Source organism: Dipodomys merriami, unplaced genomic scaffold (assembly GCF_024711535.1).
Source record: "Dipodomys merriami isolate MVZ:Mamm:240054 unplaced genomic scaffold, mDipMer1.0.p SCAF_69, whole genome shotgun sequence".
Classification (NCBI taxonomy): Eukaryota; Metazoa; Chordata; class Mammalia; order Rodentia; family Heteromyidae; genus Dipodomys; species Dipodomys merriami.
Genome location: NW_027206279.1, coordinates 3,303,018 through 3,323,301, shown reverse-complemented (window position 1 = coordinate 3,323,301; position 20,284 = coordinate 3,303,018).

Here is a 20,284-nt window from a genome sequence, read left to right as displayed (position 1 = left end):
CTCCTTCCCATGAGGGCGCAGATTGCTACAGAGGATCACATTTGTTACCTAGGCTTTGGGCTTTGATTGTCCTCTTATAAGTTCGGGATTAAAGTGAAATTTCCCACCGGGCTATGCAGGATTTGCTAGCATTTAACTGTTTAACCTGGATGTTTGTGAATGAGAATCCTGTGGTCAGCTGTCCCATAGAGAATATTATGGTAAGCCAAGCCTGAATGGTACACATTCCAGTATCTTCCTGTAAAGATAGGCGAAGTTGATTCCAATTAGCTTCATATCTGATGCCGGTTGTCTTCACGTACACAGAAAGCAGTGAAACTAAGGTAAAAAGAAAGCCAAAGCATTCCCTATTGTGAATGTACATGCTGCTTTTGAATAAATGCAAATCTGTTCCCTTGAAATTATGAATTAATCAGTGTTGTATTGGGTTGTTTTCTATTTTGTGTAGTTGTTTTAGGATCTCTGATTTTTTTTTAAAATTAATCCTAATCTACCAAATCTACAGTGTTTGTATTCTTTATTCAGGATACCTTTGAGTATGACCAAAGCAGAGGCAGAGGTTTGGATTTATTTATTTACATTTACTGTAGTCACAGTGATAAATATGTATTAGAGATGGCTGAGGTCCTTTACACAGATACAATTTCCCAGATCGTTCCTCATCTCTGAAGGGGGAGAGTCCTCTACTCTGCTTTTTATTCCCTCAAGTGAAGCAATAGGAAATTTGAGGAAGGACATTCAAAAATCAGGTCTATATTATGTTTCCTTTTTCTTTTGTTGGTATTGTTGTTATTTAAATTTGGAGCTACATAAAGAGGGGATTTGAAGGAAGCCAAACTTAGGTTACCACCTAGTATAGAAGGATTTGTACACCCATTCCTGTAGTTACCTTATGTGAATATGTTTTTTTTTTAATAGAAAGGATAGCATTCATTTTATGAGCTCCATCAAAACAAACAGAACAATGAGGCAGTGGAAACAAGGAATTTATCTAACCACTTTAATCTTACGCTTATGATGAAACCTTTTACAGAGAGCTGACTAAATCTATAAACATTTTATTCTCTTGTAAATCCCCCATTACGTTTTCTAAAACTTATCTTTTGTTGCCCAAAAGGTCAGAACACACACTTAAACAGGAATAACTTAAAAAATATGCAACCCCCCCCCAACTTGATTTAAAAAAATGTTGGTCACAAAAGACTAAAGCATTCATAAACCTAGTTTTAGGTGTGTCACTGGCAGTCTTCTCGTAGCGGCCATGTAGGTGGCCAGCGGGTGTGGGGTGGCCGGCCGGGGAGGGGCATGGCCAGCCGGCTGCCCTCGGCTTCGCTGCCCTCCAGGCAGACCATCCTCCTATTAGGAAGCGGCTTCTAAAGCTGCAGTGATGGGCGCAGATCTCCAGCCTGGCGGGAGCCTCGCCTGGGGTTAGCAAACAAGCCGGCAGCACGTGCAAAGGAGCCTGCACCTTCCACCCCCTTCCACGGCAGCAAGGCAGCAAAGCATTGGGGACAAATGGGGGGGTTGTCCCCTACCTCTGCTTCACAGATTTACATGAGTAGTTTTCAGCTGGGTATTATGCTCCTGAAGTAACCTCTCCATTCCCATTGTTTTAGTGTGAAATCATTTCCTCGGGAGATAATTAGAGTTGCTCCATTTATTACATTAAATGATTAGCATGCACTTGAAATGATCCAGTGTATTTCCCTTTATTGCTGATGACTCTTAAATATGGACCTCCATTCTTAATGGGTAAATTAAGGTTGTCTTGGCTCTTTGTGGCTGACTGTGTAGCCAAACAAGAAAACAAGAGAGGCTCTTCCTGTCCACCCACAGGGCAGGTGTGCTGGGTCTGAAGGGGTTCCCGTCATGCGGATGTCCCACCTGGCTGGACAGAGCTCTCTAGTAGCATGCTTTTAATGACAGTGTTTTATCTGGATTACTTATCCTGCATGTGGAATAAGTTCATTAGAAAGGACCCTATGCTCACATTTCAATTAAAAAAAAAAAGCTATGCTGAAAAGGCATGTGCCTGATCTGAGCAAGTAACACGCCCTACGGAGCCGCGGAAGATGGTATTTTAAGAATTGCCAAATATAGATTTCATTTGGATGCAAGCACTTCTTGCTGTCTTTGAATTAGGCTGGTGGTAGAGCTGACAGAGTCATCTGAAATGCGCTGGAAAGTTTGGATCAAGCAGGCATTGCATATTGAATAGGCACCATTGCATATGTAATGAGAGGAGAGGAAAATAAACCCAGTGCATCTTGTAGTTAATTTCTATATTCAGACTTTCATGGAATGATAATAAACGGGATAACTTGAGCATTAACTTTGTTAGAAACATTCAGCCCAGTGTTTAGCTACACGATGTAAACACGCACAGATGTAAAGCCTACCCTCGGCGAGGATCCCTGGTTTCACATTTGTTCACTCTGTCTAAATGTGAGCTAATCTTTCCTATTAAGAGATACCATTTCACATAAAAGCAAAAAAAAAAACAAAAAACAAAAAGGGCTTAAAATAATATAATGAGATTTCCCGCAAACTTCACATTGCTTTATATAATTTGATGACAGGGAAGTGTTTTTCTGCCACCTATGTGTGATGATTCAAAACTGTCATTTTGTTTTTATTGATTTACTTATGTATTTATTGTTTCTAATACCACTTTTTTTACAAGAGAAAATTATATAATACCGTAGAAAGCTTATGGTTCCGGGCAGTAACCAGAGGACTGAAAGAGTGAAAGTAGAAAAGAAGGGTTCGGTTGGTGGAGACCAAGTGGAGACGCCGTGGAGGCGGAGGTGGGCACAGGCAGCCCTTTCCCAGAGGGGCGGCTCACAGTCCCTCAGGCCTTAGGTAGAGTGCTTAGGGGATAAGTACCAAGTTTCAGGTATTACCTTAGCCAGTGAGAAGAGGAATTTAATGCTCTTCTCTTATAATGCATTTACTACTTTTCTCTTGTAATTCAGATCCCGGGAACAAGCACATAAATTCTCTGTAAACAGTAGCTTGCGTTTTACCGAGACAGAGCCCAGTAAAAAGCAGTGTGTTAAAGTTGTCAAGGAGGCTTTGTGTCTTAGATGGAAACTCCAGCAACAAGAGATTCTTCCTGTTGTGCTTTGTTGTAGGGGCGCAGTCTTGACCGTGGGCAACTGGCGCAACCTTGACGGGTTTCATTATTAGAAGTTACCGAACATGACAAATTAGCAGTGCCCATGCTCTGGTTAAATATTTAAACAGGGGCTGGACAGGTGGCTTATGAAGCCCTGGGTACAATTCCTCACTACCACATACACAGCAAAAGCCGGAAGTGGCGCTGTGGCTCAAGTGGTGGAATGCTAGCCTTGCGTAAAAGAAGCTCAGGGACAGTGCCCAGGCCTTGAGTTCAAGCCCCAGGGCTGGCAATAAATAAATACCTAAATAATCATTTTTTTTCCCTGTCCACTCAAACAGGTGCAAACTTCCTACCTTTTGTGTTTTATAGCAGAATGCTTCCAGGCTGAAGAACAATTGGTATTGGGAAAACTGAGTCTGAAGATAGACTGTAAAGACATTCCCTCAGCTGTGTCCCACATTGTCCTATTCCCAGTCACTCAGATGGGACACCATTGTCAGAGAGGAGGCAGCTTTCTAGTGAATCTGTTCATCAGTTTGGGAAAAGTGATCATAGTTCATGGATATGCAAGGTCTGTGTAGACACGCCTTAACTCCCTGTCCAGTGCTCTTCCTTGTACCGTGGCCATCCAGAATACATCCAAGCAGTGGCCCACATCCTCTGCCAGCCTCCAGCCTCCGGCCTCCAGCTGGGAATGCTATGTACACATGGGAAATTGGGGACATTCTGGTATTGATTACACATGATCCTCTCTGATGAATCCTACTGTCACATATGATTTTCATCCCCTGTAACCAACTTTAATTTAAATTACCCTAAGTGGATAATAGTCCAACTGTATTACCCTTTAACTAGATGTACCAAAAGGTTATTGGGGAGATGGCAGGTTCATTTCATACAAAGGCATTGGCAGCCTAGAACTTCCGAGAGCTGCTGCTGCGTGGCGTTCTGAGTGCAAGGATGCCTGCCCCGAGAAGCCGTAGGGGCCAGGCAAGCGGGGGTGGGGAGGGGTGCGTGGAAACCTCAGCAGCGCTCTCATCTTAGAGGAGGAATGACTTACTCCAAGCGATAGAGACGGAGGAGAGGTTAAATTTCACTTCTTTGACTTTGTGAATTTCTTTTCAAAATGCCTTTATAGCAGTGCTGATACTTGTGGATGGAAGGCTGCCGTGGCTTGCACAGAAACACCTGATCGCATATCCATTATTCACAGGGAATCACACAGTTAATGGTTTCTAGCTTTCCTTTTGTAAGCTGATTTAAATACTTGGGGCTGCAATTCACATTTCTACTTTGTTCAGACTTCACAGAGATACTTAATTCAATTGTTCACATTTTTTGTCTTTATTGTAGTCAAAGTCGCCTTTGATTTCTTAGAAACCTCAGAAGTTAAAATCAACTTGGTAGTCATATGAATTATAAGAATTCTTTCTATACCTACACTTTTGTAAGACCAAAGGCAACAAGCAAGCAAATATCTAAAGATAATAAGTACCAAAGTAAAAAGAAAACAAAAACCTACCTCTCCTCTGATTATTTAATAATTTAAGTAGATTATGTGGAAGGATAGCTATGTCCAATGGATTACTTGGTGTGTTAAAAATTTGGTGTTTTGCATGGATACAGCTTACTTGAGAGGAAAATTTTGTTTTTCTCAGCAGTCTGCGGTGAAGACATTTTCGGAGACAGCCAGAGACCTAGTTGGTACTTACAGTGGCTATATCAAATGAAAGATAGCCCCAGCCCCCCCCCCCCCCCCCCCAGCAAATCTTATCAGCAGACATGAATTCATCAAACAGGCTGAAGTTCTAACTCTTAAGAGCTGCATGATTGGCTGTGGTTTAAATTTCAGGAATAATGACTGCAGCACTCATTGTGACACATTAGGGCTGCCCAAGTTTTCCTTCTGAAAACTTTACCCCAGAATTTTCTGTCTAGAAAATGCTCTCAGGGAAAAACAAAGAAAAGAAAAGAAAATGTTCTCAGACAAATGAGAGAAACAAAACTTCAGAAGAAAATGATAGTAGCATAATATATAGTAAGTTTAATTCAAAAGTACTTTTAATTTTACTTTTATGCAAATAGGAAGAAGTCTGCTAAAATTAATCCATAGGAAAAGAGCAATTCAATTACCACAAAGAAGATGACATAAGCTGCCGAAGTGAAAGGAGTTCAGACTCTGGGAATGGTACATTGTGCTCTTTTATCTGAGTCCCTTTTAGGTGAAAATGGAGCACCTACAGTAGGGTATGGGATATTTGACTTTATTATGGTAATGCTGCAGCCCTTGAAGGGAAGATTCATGGAAGCATACCCTGGATGCCTTGATAGAGTAGAAGTAGAGACTCCACGGTCACAATACATAATTTAACTATGCAAATACAGACTCAGGTGTGCAGTGATTTATCCACTTGCAATAGCTTGAAATTCTTTGAGAGGATTTTAAAAGACTTTATTGTCTAAAAATGAATATTTATAATGCTTTAGAGATAGAGGTTACTTACTGACTAGGCAATGATTGGAACCCATAATAAATGAAATTAAAAAAAACATATTTAGAGAAACTTCTAAGAGGGTTTTGGATAGTTTTTTTTAAAGTCAAGATACATGCCAAATTACTTGAATGGACAGAACTCCTTTTAGAATGTGATAACCAGTTGTACATTTGTCATCAGTATGAGCACATCACATTACACACCTAAAACCGATGAACTGTTGGGTCTTATTCAAATATTCTTAATGCCAATTAGGGCAGCACTCATCTATTTATTGTTCTCTCTTTTTTTTTGCTCCCAGGAAAACCCAAGCCATTTCTTTTAAGATCATGTGAAAATGTTTCTTTATATATTGAAACAGAAACATCAAAATTCATTAAGAACAAAGCTTTGGCATATTAATCTGTCTGCCAGTTCTCAGCCTACTATATGAATTCATCTGCTTATAATTCTTGAAAGTAGATATCAAAATAGAAACAGTAACAATTTCAGTAGCATTAACAGATTTATCTTTCATTAAAAAAACAAAGCACAATGATTTTAAGATGTTTGCAATCCGAATAAACTGATCAGTAAATAGAAAAAGTTTTCCCTACATTTATATGAGGAGGCGTCACTATTTGCCAGTCTTGGAATGGTATTTGATTTATATGTACTTGAAAGATAAGGGCAAAATGTCCTAAGACACGGTAAATATATGGTTTCTTAATTGCAAAGCCAAAATAGATTACACACAGTCTCGAGAAATCTAAGACATCTGCTTTGTTTGAGGCAAGAAGAAAGACACCTGGGGGTCTGAGCGTTTCTTTGTGACCCGCTGTAGTGTAGTAACCTCGTAGTTAACCAGGCATTTAGTCAGATCACTGCCTGGGCTCTGCCTCTGAGGCCAGGCAGACCAGGCCAAAGCTGAAATGTCACACCCTGGAGACAGTGAAGCTGGGCAGCCAGGGGCAGCCTCGCACCACCGGGGCAGGGCCGCTCGGGGAAGGGGGGGGGCAGCAACAGCCGCCAACCATTTATCTCTCCAGCAGTTACAAACCCACACACTCGAAATAATCAATGGAATGGGGAAAATCCAAACCCAAGAATAAAAACAGCACAAATCTTATGGAATTATCCCCCCCGCAATTGTAATCCCACTGGTATTTTTGATGATCCTTAAATTATTTTTCCCCCTTAGAGTCAGGAAACCATTGGCAATTTCACATGGCATTAGGAGAATGTGAATTTTCACATTAAAACATTTTCATCATGGGTTCTCGCAGTCCCTTTTGTCATCTGACTGCTCTCACTGCAGAGAAGCCACAGCGTCCTGGGCCGGGCAGCGTGTGTCCAGGCTAACCCAGAGCCCTTGGCTTGTGCAGGGCTGCCTTCCTGGGGTTGGTGTTCACTTGCTCATTGACCACAGTGAACCCCCTTCTCCTGGTGTTGCTGTCCCCAGTGGCCCCCTGTGTGTGCGACTTGGTGACAGAGTCCAGATGCAGTGCGAGAGCTTGTACTGTTTGACAAACAAAACCAAAACCCAAGCTGCCTGTGAATTGTTGATAAACCTCTCCATTGAAGTTGCCCCCGTGTAAGCGGCAGGGATACAAGATTCACTTCTTATTCAGTATTTGAATGCCAGGAAGGCAAGTTTAATTACTCCCCATAGGCAAGAGTTTGGCAGAGAGAAAGTGACGTGTTTGAATCGGTCTGTCTGGCTATATTTTAAAGCTCCCAGTACAACGCTGTCTGCATATTTGTGTTGGCATTAATGGAACAAAAGTGTGTATTGGCCTTGAAAGGTGTTTTGATGGTAGGTAAACACATTTATTTTCCACCTGATTCTGTTTTCTGTACTTACTCTGCCAAGAGGATGGTGCTTGCATCAGGGAGGATTGAGAACGAGGTGCTGCTGCCTTCAGAATGTAAACACCAGGCTAACTTAAGTGATAAGGTGGCCCAGCGGTGGCATTCAGGACACACATCTGAGAGCAAAAAAGGTGTTTGGAACTTCAGTAGTAGAGCTGCTGCAAGTGAACTGGTGCATTGTATGCTTTACTTAAAAAATATTAGATTTCCTTGATGAAACAGGTAATTGTTTTTAAAATGTCTAATACCACTCTATAGAAAACACTGACATAACTTGTGATTGATTTTCAGTGAAGAGAAAAATAGTGTAATAGCCAGAATGCAAAATGTTTTGTGAGCACTAAAATATTGAAATGCACAGTTGATATCGGAGCAGAACCAAGCATGGTTGCTTAGAAAACCTCTTGATCAGTTGGTGTAGCATTTTTTTCTGATTTCTCTCATGTATTATAGGATGCTACCTTTCACTTTAAGCAAGCTGAATATTCAAGGATCCAACTCTCCAAGTCTCTCCCTTTGTAAGGCCTTTCTACTTGGGTTTCTCTTAAATGCCATCTCATAACAGTGTGTGCTGGGTTTTACTTGGAAAACTCTTGTCTTGTTTTGAAGTTATATGGATCTTAGAAATGGGCCAAGGAGCTACCTGATAAGTCCTTCTCCTCCCTTGTTACATACCTTCAGACCCTCTGAATTCCTTTGTCCCCAGCCCTTTCTGGCGGCAGATGCAAATAACCTCAGCTGCTTTCCCGGTTGAAAAACTGTTAGTCATTTGACTTACATGCAACTTGTTCTCCTTCCCCCAAATGACAGCGCATTGGGCCCATTAAAAAAATGCCAGTAGTATAATAGAGTAGCAATAAACAAAGTTTCCTGCCTTGTCCGGAAATTAACAATGTTCGAACATAAAAATAAGTCCAAACAACCAGCTGTGTGTTGAGATGCTAGAAATGGTGGAGTTGAAACCATTTTGTCTCAGCAGCTGAGAGATAGGCTCTTCAGGAATCAAAAAAAAGGTTTGTCTCTAAACTTAAAGAATTTCTTCCCATTACATCTCCATAAAGAATACTTTGCTAATGTCTAAGAGCGGTATCCTCTGTTACCACACTTATTATAGCAAAATGTGAGACTGCACGCGTGGTGGGTGTTTTGTTGTGACATCTGAACTATTTGTAAATATTGTTCACAGCTTTCTTAGCATATTTTAGCAAGGCAACATTTCAGCAAAGTATAATTTGTTGCACATGATATAGAGGGTGAGCTTCCCAACCCATTTGCTGTAGATGTGTCTGTGCAAAAGAATGCCTACACTGGTCACGTGAGGTCAGTGAGCCTGGCGTCCTCAAGTGATTTTCATGCCTTCATGAGACCATCCCCAGGGAGGCCATGAGACTGGTTATGCTTGATGATGACAGGGGAGGGGTGTGATGTTTTGATAGCAGTGTGCCATGAATGTACATATGCATGCATGCACGTGTGTTTATGCACATATGCCTGTGTGTGTGTGTGTGTGTGTGTGTGTGTGTGTGTGTGTGTGTGTGTGTGTGTTTGTGTTTACTGCATACATTTTTGTTCAGGCAGGCTCCTTTGGTTGTACATGCATCCCAAATTCCACCTTCTTGATTTCTCAGGTGAACACATGCATATCACATCTCTATCTCCATCTCCATCTCCATCTGCATCATCCCCATCCTTTGCCCCATGGCTCCTTTGGCTCTATTTTTTTTTTTATATATTTTTACTCAAAGGGAGACAAAGGTTTTGGAGGAAGGCTTAAGATAGTTTCTTTCCATCCCCTGTGCTGACTTCAAGTGACAATGAAAACAAATTTTAGGGGCTGGGAATGTGGCTTAGTGGTAGAGCGCTTGCCTAGCATAAATGAGCCTTTGGGTTCAGTTCCTCAGTACCGCAGAAACAAAAAATAATAAATAATTAAAATTAAAAGAAAAATATTTTAGCTGGGTACTGGTGGCTCACGCCTGTCATCCTAGCTACTCAGGAGGCTGAGATCTGAGGATCGTGGTTCAAAGCCAGCCCGGGCAGGAGAGACTGTGAGACACCTATCTCCAATAAACCACCAGAAAACCAGAAGTGGCGCTGTAGCTCAAGTGGTAGAGCACTTGCCTTGAGCTGAAGAGCTGAGGGACAGCGCCCAGGCCCAGAGTTCAAGCCCCACGACCGACAAAAAAAAAAAAAAAATTAAAAACAAAACAAATTTTATTTTTTTCCCTAGATTGTTTTATTATTTTTTCTCCTAAGCTACCATTTTTTGGAAGAATTAAAAGAGTAGAGACCATTTTGAGGTGTTCTGTGTTGTTTCAAAATACAGTTAATGCAAATGGTTAGTACAGCAGAGCCTCTATGTTTGCAATAATGAAAGGCTTGGCAAAACTTGCATCCCTCCTCCTCCTCCTCCTCTTCCTCTTCCTGCTCCTTCTTCTCTTTGTCCCCTCCTTTTCTTTCCCTTTCTTGCTTTCCTCCTCTTCCTTCTCCTCCTCTTCTTCCTCTTCCTCCTCCTCCTCCACCTCCTTCTCCTCTTCTTCCTCCTCTTCATCTGTTAGTTGTTCTCCTTCTCTCCTCTTCCTTCCTCTTCATTTCTTATTTCTCCTTCTGGCACAGTGAAAGCCACAGTGAAAACATGCTCACCATGTCCCAGATATTAGAAGCAACTTTAAGGTAGCTTTGTGAAGTAAGTGGGTTTTTCCCTATTTTATGAAAGTGTAAATTCAGACTTAAAGAGTTAAAATAACTTGTCTAGAAACATGTTGTCAGCAAGAACCATGCCAAGATTTGAGTGCAGTGTTGTCTGGCTTCAAGGCTCACACCCTGGGCAAGGGCTGTAGAGCTGTGGTAGAGCACACGCATAGCATGTGCAAGGCCCCGGTTCCCAGCAACGCACATGCACATGTGTACACACTCACACACGCACACCCATGTGCACACATAAACAAAGGAAGCTGGACTCTTCTCCTTCTTGCAGAGGCCTGCATAGTCACGGTAAATCTCAGGGCAGCGGTTACCAACCAAGGCTGTGAACCAGAATCACTCCACTAAACATTAAAACAAGCAAATGCTTGCTTTCTACTCCTGAGAGCATGATTTAGTAATTAGAGTGGGAAACTGGCATTAGAATGGTCTCGAAGCATTACAGGTGATTGTGGTACCCAGAGTTAAGAAGTACAGGTATGGGCATCCCTTCTCTGAGTTACATGATAACTGTCTGAAAAGATAGAGACAGTCATGTTGCCTTGGCATGTTCTTCCAGCTGAATTTCCATGTGCAATTGTTACTATTATTATTGTTGTTGTTATTATTATTGTCTTATTATTAGTCCAAGCTGATCTGAAACTTTCTGTGTAGCCCAGGCTGGCCTCAAATTCACAGTTCCCTCCTACATCCCGAGTGCTGGGATTCCAGGCATGTGCCACAACAACCTGGCTCTATCTGTGATATTTTTGCATCCATTTTTCTGGGAGATAATCCAGAGAGATTGTTGATCAACAGGGATAGAATGGCTATTAGAACTGTTTCAGAGAATCTTATCTGTTGAAGAGAACCACCGCAGGCAAGATGAAGATCTGTGGGCAGCAGGTTTTACGCAGTTGCTGTCCTGTGTCCCGGTGCCTCTGAGTGCACACCCGACTCGACAGCATGGACACCTGGCTCAGGAGGCACTGGTGAGAATGCTGACTAACACACATTTGCTAACCTGCAGCTTATTCAATATCATATGATACAGATACAAAAACGAAGGGAAACGAGGCTCTCTTCAGACTGTCTGGTGATCCTCTGCACCGCTTGCATTATGCTTTAGTAAACCACACAGAGTTAGCGTTTGACCACTTGTGCCTTGTCACGGTGCCCCTGGGCTGGCACTAAGACCCACAAGTGCCACAGTGTGTTACCAGGAAATTCGGAAGATGGGCAAAAATGCTCTGTTTCTGTAACCTTTCGTCAGTGGTTTGTGCCTACAAATGTACTGTTGTGCAGAAACTAGCAGCCTGAGAAAATGTTCAGCTTATAACTTAACTAAAGCTGGAGAAATGACGAATTGATATTTCATATTCCCTTTACCCAGTGCTCCTCCCAAGTCTCAAAGAAAATTTGCAGGCATTTTGCGACCCAGGAATAAAACTCATTTCACAAGGATTACCTAAACAGCAACTCAGAAAAGCATCTTTAGAGAAATCTGATCTTAACCCCCATGTCTTTGCTAAGCAGTATTAAAATTAAATTAAAATGGAAAGATACTTAAATAAATCAATAGCTCAATGGTGCCGTTCCTAGTCTAGTGTGGGAATTTGCTGTCTTACAAAATAATAATTGCTCTTCTACAAGATATTTTTGGCATTTATAAACAACATGTCTCGCACAACCTATACTATACCTCAGTTAAAAACACTACTCAGTGAGGTTTTACAATGAAAAACGTTCCAGTCCACTCTTTACACCCTTTCTCTGCAATGTCACCTCCTGCTCCCCCAGAGACAAAGGCATAGCTACTGGAGCAGCCGACGCATCCGTGTCTGTGGTGGAGAAGTGAGCTGTCTGCGTGACTGTCCCTAGTGGTCCCAGTGGAGATCTCTGCCTGGCTGCACCCAGCAAAGACCCAGGAGTCACAGCGACTTCCAAACATTCTCCTCTGCTCTCAGTGAAAGCATACATCGAAAAAGACCCTTGGTTTATATATGAAGTCTAAGCAGTAAAGGTGTGCTGTCTTAATTTTCAGTCTAACCCTCACTACATCCTCCACAGCGTCAGTATTAAAGGAGGAGCCAGGACTACACTTTCCTGCTGGATAATAAGCTATGGAAGTTGCATGGGGTCGAGTCTCTAGGAAATCCCCTCTTTCTTTGAAAAAATGTCATTGGTAAGATAGGAGATTGGCACCACAATGAGCAAAATATAGTGCGGGCTGATACGCATTGTCAGGTAGAATTTGGTGTGAGACACTGACTTTTGTCTGAGTGGTGCCTCCTTTCCAAAGAAGATGGAAGATGCAAAACTGCAAGTTTCCAGTCTCTGGTTAATGTGGTCTATACAACTGAATAATGCATAAGGAGATGTTCCTTTGATAATGTCACAATTATTCATTGTACAGCCATAAACTCAAATATTCACATTAACAGCTAGGTATTATTTTTCTTCTCTGAAATTAAGTGAGCGGCATCAGTGATCATAAATGAGAGCATTCATCAAAGGCGGAGCCATGGCAGAGGATTAGGCGAATGCTGATGAAGTGTCCAGATTCCCATAACTTGGGACGGAGCTGCATTCAACATTCCTTTATTATCCATCTGCCACATAACAAAAAGTCTCCTATATTTAATGCAGGTTTGCCCTAGGCCACGTAATAGGATTAGGAATAATTTCTACAAATTTACAAAAACAAATCACATGGGAAGGCTTAGAATTTGCTAATAATTTCTCCATAGCCGGGAGATCAAAGGGATGTAAGAGTCCCTAGCCAGGCGGTGGTTTGACCCTGGCCAGGCTTTCTTAATGAAAGGGTCAATCTTCTCTGAGGTGACCATAGAGGAGCAAATAGTGTGACCAAAGGCAGATTCAGGCCCCCAAAACAAGGCAGAAAATAGTCCAAGAAGTACAACAGCAAGAAAACATTTACAGAATCACACTCCATTTTCTGGTAGAAAAATAACACTGCAGAACCTCCTTGAAAAGGCTGCAAGACAAAGGAAGAGCCATGGGCCGGGATCCAACTCAGGAAGATCAAACCCCTCCCAGTGCCGTGAGGAAGAAAAGAAATTAGCCTGCTTGATTTTCCTTTAAAGCTTTTCCCCGTTCTCCTTTAGGGTCAGGTGAGAGCCACCACACAACCTTGGCCACTCACAGAGTCCCCGTGGGCTGTAGCCATCTGGCAGGCACCTACGCCTGCCAGAGCCAGGCCACCGTGAGACAGATAGGTATTGCTGGTGTGCCACTTCACAGATGGCAGCCGAGGATTCAGAATCATGAATCCTCATGGGGAAATGAAGGTGAACAGAAGCATGTATAAAATAACGAGGGCAGCTAAGACGAATGGGAGGTTCCTGCGCCGTCCACATTCTTCCTTCCTAATCCAGATGAGTGAAAACCGTTAGTCCAAATCTGCTGTCAAGCCTGTTCTTCCTGTGGCTGTAACAAGGTAGCCTGGCTCAGACGCAGCAGCAGCTCCGCCTCCCCATTTCCTAGCAGTGGCGTGGGATCCCACAGCGGGACTGCACGGTGTCTCCCAACACCTCCTCAGCACAGTCCTGGGCTTTGCATCAAGTGGGGGGTCTAGTGCATGACGGGGGGGGGGTGGGTCGCCCTTCTAGTCTTAGTGGAGGCTGAGAAGCTCCTTGTCAGAGGTGAGAGGCTCTCTGTTCTAGAGCCTTGGTCCACACACAGGGAAACCTGAGCTGCCTGTGCAGACACTTGCATCACCTGTGGGTCTGTAAAGACTGGTTGAGATGGAGATGAAGGTCCTTCATGGAGAGCTCTTGAGAGAAGAACCATCTCAACAGAGGTGGCTGGGAAGATGGTCTCAGGGGACTTTGTGCTTCTGGAGTTCTACTTTGCTTTCCACTCCCGGCTCCTGGTCAGAAGCAGGCTTGTGACCGGTTGTTTTTTTTCCTGGGTAGACACCAGAAAGTGGCCGTGTCCTCTTGCCCCAGAGTGGAGGGAGCACAGGAGCACAGGCAGTTCCAAGGCCTCGTTGGGCTGCGTGAAGACAGATGCCAAGAGAAACTTCTGAATCCCCAGTGTCCTGCCTGCCAGTTCCACACAGTGCTCGTTAGCTGAGCTTTGGCAGCAGCATGGAGGGATAGCTGGTTCTTTTGTAGAAAGAGAAGATGTGTGAGAGAAAATACAGACTCCAAGAGTAGCTCCAGCCTTGACATAGAGGTCCGGACACCCCAGGGCCACCGCTAGTCGACACGCAAATGAAACCCGAAGAAATCAACTTTACCTTCACTTTTGGTTTCTCTTCCATTAGCTAAGTGCTTTACATGTTTTGGATGCTATTGTAAATGCTTTAGTGTTAGTAGGGATTTGATTCTACATAATTCTCAGATGGGGGAATATATGTTAGTCATTCTGGTATTTAGAGAAATTATATATAATCCATTTACAGTTACAGCAGCTAGCCTGCTAAACCAGGCTTTGAACTTAGGGATTATGTTAGATCGTCTCTCAGTTTGCGTCCTCCTTTCTGGTCAACCCTAGCTTAGAGCTAAAGACCCAAAGATGAGAGGATTATTGAGTTTTGGAGGAAGGCTAATTGTGTGGAGTTTGTCCATCTTTCCAATGACTGTATTGAGGCTCAGAGAGAAATTGACTTATTCTGCGTTGTACAGAGAGCCACAGTTCCGATGAAAATCTGAGTGCAAGACTGCCGGCCTGCTCAGAGTTCTTCCTGGAATGCTCCCCGCCAGGAGGCCCGCCCTTTCATATTCACTGCAGATATGTTATGTTATTTCTTTCAACGTTTGTTATATATTCTACTTTTAAATTTCTCTATGTAAGAGCTACATTTTGGGGGCGGTGTGTGGAGATGATGAGAAAATAGTTTCTTCCCAGCCTTGGAACTCCTATCGACCAGGAAGAGAGGTGGAGAGAGCCTGGAAAAGCAGCAGAACAGCGCTGCCAGCACAGGTCTTCTTCATCCAGTGTGCAATGGTTGCTTGCTGGAGGGAAAAACAATCTGCCTCAGTGACTGGGAACATTCCAGGGCTCTGAGGATGCTCCAGCTCAGCCTTGCACAAGGCGAAGGAGGGAGAAGCATCATTGGTCACTTAGCAGGAGTCGGCTCACAGGCAGCCCTAGCTGTGTTGCCAGTGGCTGTGGCAGCTGTATCGGGGTGTAACAGAGCGCCAGTGTTGGAGTTAGGACTTCAGGCGTGGTTTGTCAAGGCCAAATTAAGAAAACATTCAGAATAAACATCTGTGCTTCTCACGCTAGTGGAACAGAGTAAAATTCACACAGATCTGAGTTCCAATCACAGCTCTCCCAAGCCCTGGGACAGGTGGTTGAATTAGTGAACTGGGTGGTAGAATGTGAGTGGAGATACTGAGATCAGAGGGTGATGTCAGCAGCTGCGTTCAGGGGTGGGCCGGGGGACCTGAGACGTAGAAGCCAAATTGATGTCATTGCACATCTAAGCATAGTGAGCTAGTTTGTAGAATACAATAGAACACATTCGAATGCTGCTGAATTTGCTAAAGGAAAAGAACTCCTAGACCTTGTTGAAACACCTAGCTCTGTCTCCTTTTCCTTTCTCCGGTTTTATTACTTCTTCCTTCAAGCAGTTTTTCAGCATTCTGAAGGGATTTGTGTGATATGTGAGGCACTTTTGGTTTAGGGAAATAGGATATTTCATGACAAGGATGAATCTATTTATTATGGTCTTGTTACCCATTCATGTTCCTGATTTCTAGCAAATTCACAGCAGTAGAAATGACAGCGATCATGCCTGTATGAAAGTTTTGGTGGAGCAGCTCATGGAGTGTCAGTGTATCATTTCAGGTAGAAGTCCTTATTTCATGGTTTGGAAAGACTTTCAGTAAGTTTTATCTCCATTGCCATAGTTTCCTAGAGACTTACGGTGCAAAAATGGTGCATTTTCATCTCCAACATTTGATTGACTCTTCTGGAACCATTACAGAACTTGTGATCCCTGGGTCTAGCATTGGAAAACTTGTTTCTAGGAAAATATGACACAACTTGGTCCTGAAATATTCAAATGCAAAGAACCATCTAGAATCTTCTAGGGGATAAACAAAGAAAAAAGACAGATGAGTTTTTAAGGAAATAGAGTTTGCTGTGCTAGGTTTTCTATCCAGTGTGAACCTAGCCTTTCCCTTTTGCACCTTCACAGAACCAGAAAATTAGTTAATGTTTCTGTTAGCCTAAGTACCAGATCGTTTGCTGTTTTTACGAGTGATGCTGGTGGGTAGAGATTCCCAGGCAAGGCGGGCGTGATACAACAGCACGCTCTGTGAAGTTTTGTATGCCAGCAATGCTGCAGCAAATTATTATAAAAATAATTAAGACCTGAATGCAATGTATTTTTATAATAGTAACTGAAGTAAATTATAAGATGGTGGTGCGATTGATTTGTTTTTACCCAGGACTGCTTTCGTGGTTTAAGACTTTCTGATGTCTGAATAATCTTCTTTTAACCATGAGCAGCATTCTCTTCGTTAGACCACACACTCTATGAAAATGCACTTGACTGTTGGTCCTGGGGTTTGAATTCAGGGTACTCTCACATGTGAGTCATGCCTCTGACACTTTTGCTTTAATTATTTTTTGCACTTATTGCCCAGGCTGTTAGTTTTTGCCAGGGTCATGATTCTCTACAGCTCCCAGGGAGCTGGGGTAACTGAAAGGAACCACCATGCCCAGTCTGTTTGTTGAGGTGGAAATCTCACTAGCTCTTTACTTGTATTGGCCTTGAATCATGTTCCTCCCCATCTTAAGTAGCTGGGATTAAAGACATGCACCACCACCCAGCCCTTACCCAGTTAGTGATTTTTAACTGAGTATAGCTATTTTGGTGTGTGTGTGTGTGTGTGTGTGTGTGCATGTGCATGCATGTACACACATGCATGCCAATCCTGGGGCTTGAATTCAGGGTCTGGGCACTGCGCTCCCTGACCTTTTTTGCTCAGGGTTAGTGCTCTACTGCTTGAGCCACAGCTCCACTTCCAGCTTTTTGGTGGTTAATTGGATTAAGAATCTTACAGACTTTCCTGAGCAGGCTGGCTGGCTTCAAATGGCAATCCTCAGATCTTAGCCTCCTGATTAGTGAGGACTACAGGCGAGCCACTGTACTGGCACCTGGCATGTGTAGTTAGCTATTTTAAATGTCAGGAGACTGGATTCATCCTGAAATTCTGGTTTGGTGAGATTTAGAAGGGCTCCACAGCTAGTATTTTTACGACACTCCTCGGGTGAGTCTAATGTGTGCCTTGAGCTAAGAACCCTTGGGACGGATATAATTAAAGTAAGAAAAGTGGATTATTTTTCATTTAAGAAACCGCATGGTGTGCTAGACTTCACACAGTTCTGGCTGATGACAGGGCCTGTAAGAATGTACGTTTTGAATGAAGTAAATGATTAGCAAATGTCTTTATTTGTGCCTATGTCTCATCTAAACTTTTTTCTTTTTGGAAACAAATTGTAGGCAAGGGGCAAAGATCAGAGGAAGTCAGGATTGCCTTTCTTCATATGGCCTTTTCGGTTCAGAGCTCTCGCTTTTATAAGGGAATGTGCGTGGCTGGCACACAGGCACTTTGGGTTTTGGGAAATGGGGTATTTCAGGATAAGGAAAATGAGGAGCTTTGGGCTCTCACAGGGTGGGGTGCGGAGAGCTACACCAAGAAAGGTGGTACTGAGGGTATGGCTGGAGCTGAGCCTGATGTGCACAGTACATCTGCTCATCCTCCTCACACCATTAGCACCGCTACGGACATGCCAGTCTTCACAAGGAGACTGCTTTCCCCATGAACAAGCTGGGAGCCTGTGACTGACATCTGTAATCCTCACTACAAATGAGGCTGAGGTATGAAGGTCTTGGTTCAAAGTTACCCCTGGCAGGAAAGTCCAAAGTCCCTGAGACTCTTATCTCTAATTAACCACCATAAAGCCAGAAGTGGAGCTGTGGCTCAATGGTAGAGCAAAAGCCTTAAACAAAAAGCTGAGGGACATGGCCCAGGCCCTGGGTTCAAGCGCCAGAACTGGCACGCACACCAGAAAGGCCTAAAGGCTAATCAACTTAATCACATAGCACCTTTGAGAACCTGGGATTCTTATATTGCTCCTCTTAGGAACCAATCTTCTGACTGGCAACAGTGATTCACACTTCTAATCCTAGATCGTTGGGATCCTGAGATTGGGAGAATCAGTTTGAGGCTGGCTGGGCCAGAAGAGTTCATAAGACTCCTTACATGGCATTTAGGTTCCATGGTATGCACCTGCCATCCTAAGCTATGTGTGAGAATTGTGGTTTCAGGCTAGCCTGGGCGATGGGGGAATCCATCACCACAGAGGCAAACTGCATGAGTTGTTGCTCACCCTTCATCTCCGCAAAGACAGGAAGGCTACCGTAGGTTGATATTGGTCCAGGCATAAACCTAGGCAGGAGGCGAGAGCTAATTCCCAAAACAACCAGTTCAGAATAATTGGTTAGGGGAAGAGCAAACAGAGGCTGAATGAGGGTGAGTACAGTCATAGAACTTTATATTCATGTACAGAAAGGGACAATGAAACCTACTGAAGTTGTTTTAAGTTAAAGAAAAGGGGAGAGGAGGGAAAGTGAGAAGGGTGTGGGTTGGACGGGTACTTTGTATGCATGCACAATGAAATGTCACAGGGAAACGTTCTCACTGTTAAAAAGTGTGATTTTGGTACTCTGGGTATTGTATACACATTTATCTGAATTAGTGAGAGGAAGGGGAACAACAAAATGGTGAGACAAAGAACAAAGGGAGAACCAATGCAACAGTGATACTCACAAGACAGTATGTTGGAAATGATCTGTACAACTTGGGGGGAGGCATTGGGAGGGAAGGGAAAGAGGGAGATAAATGAGGGAGGGGCTAACAAGTTCGACAAGAAATGTAGCCACTACCTTATATAACTTTAACCCCTCTGTACGTCACCTTGACAATAAAATTAATATTAAAAAATAAAAAAATGTAAGAATAATGACCAGCGAAAAGCAAGGCTGGAAGCATGGCTTCGTGGTGGAGTACGTGTCTAGCAAACATGAATCCCTGCGTTCAAACCCCATGACTGCCTAAAAAAGGAACTAACCATCTGGATCCACACCTGCTAATCCTTCAGAGGAGTGTGCATTATCACCTGTGAACTAAGAGTTTACATCTGTACCTTTGCCTATTCAATCCATAGGGGAGATGTGTGACCCTACCTAGTATCTGTTTTATTGACAACACATCATTTGCCCAAGTTTCTCTTAAGAAGGACCTAACTGGAATCTCACATCAACCATCCCCCCCAACCAAATACCAAACTGAAATATTGCAATCTAATTGAAATTAGATTAAAACATTAAGTGACATTTTGTGAACTGTTTAAAAGGGTCAGCGATGTGCTCCGGCCCCACAATATTAACCTTTGCTCACTTGGGAAAATGCAGACTCCAGTAGGGTCTCTGTGGCTGGGGTTGCACTTGCTAAAAGTTTAAAACAGTAATTTTTTCTAAGAAAGGTCATCTTGAGCTAAAATGTCAAATAAATTATTTAGATTACTGAATTAGAAAAGCGAAGATCTGACAGGCTGAATTTTTTATGCACATTAGCCACAGCCAGGGTCTCTCTATGCTCTTTTTATTAGGTAAAGTGCACCCCTTTGCCTCTTATTAAAAATCTCTCTGTTTAGCCCAATCTACTTCCTTTGATAGATGACCGCTGCTTTTCAGCATCCAGATGCAGGAGAGTGCTGCAGTCTCACGGCCGGTGTCCATTCCCCATCTTCTTAGTCTGGATTCCAGTGAGAGTGGACACGTGGGCCACAGGAGAGGAGAGCGAACACACATGCGCACCTCACACCACCAGTAACATTTCACACGAGTGTGCATCTTCTCACATGCGCACCTCACACCAACAGTAACATTTCACACGAGTGTGCATCTTCTCACATGCGCACCTCACACCACCAGTAACATTTCACACGAGTGTGCATCTTCTCACATGCGCACCTCACACCAACACTAACCATTTCACATGAGTGTGCATCTGCACACCCTCACACCAACACTAACCATTTCACATGAGTGTTTTTCTTCACCCACGCACACCTTCACACCAACAATAAC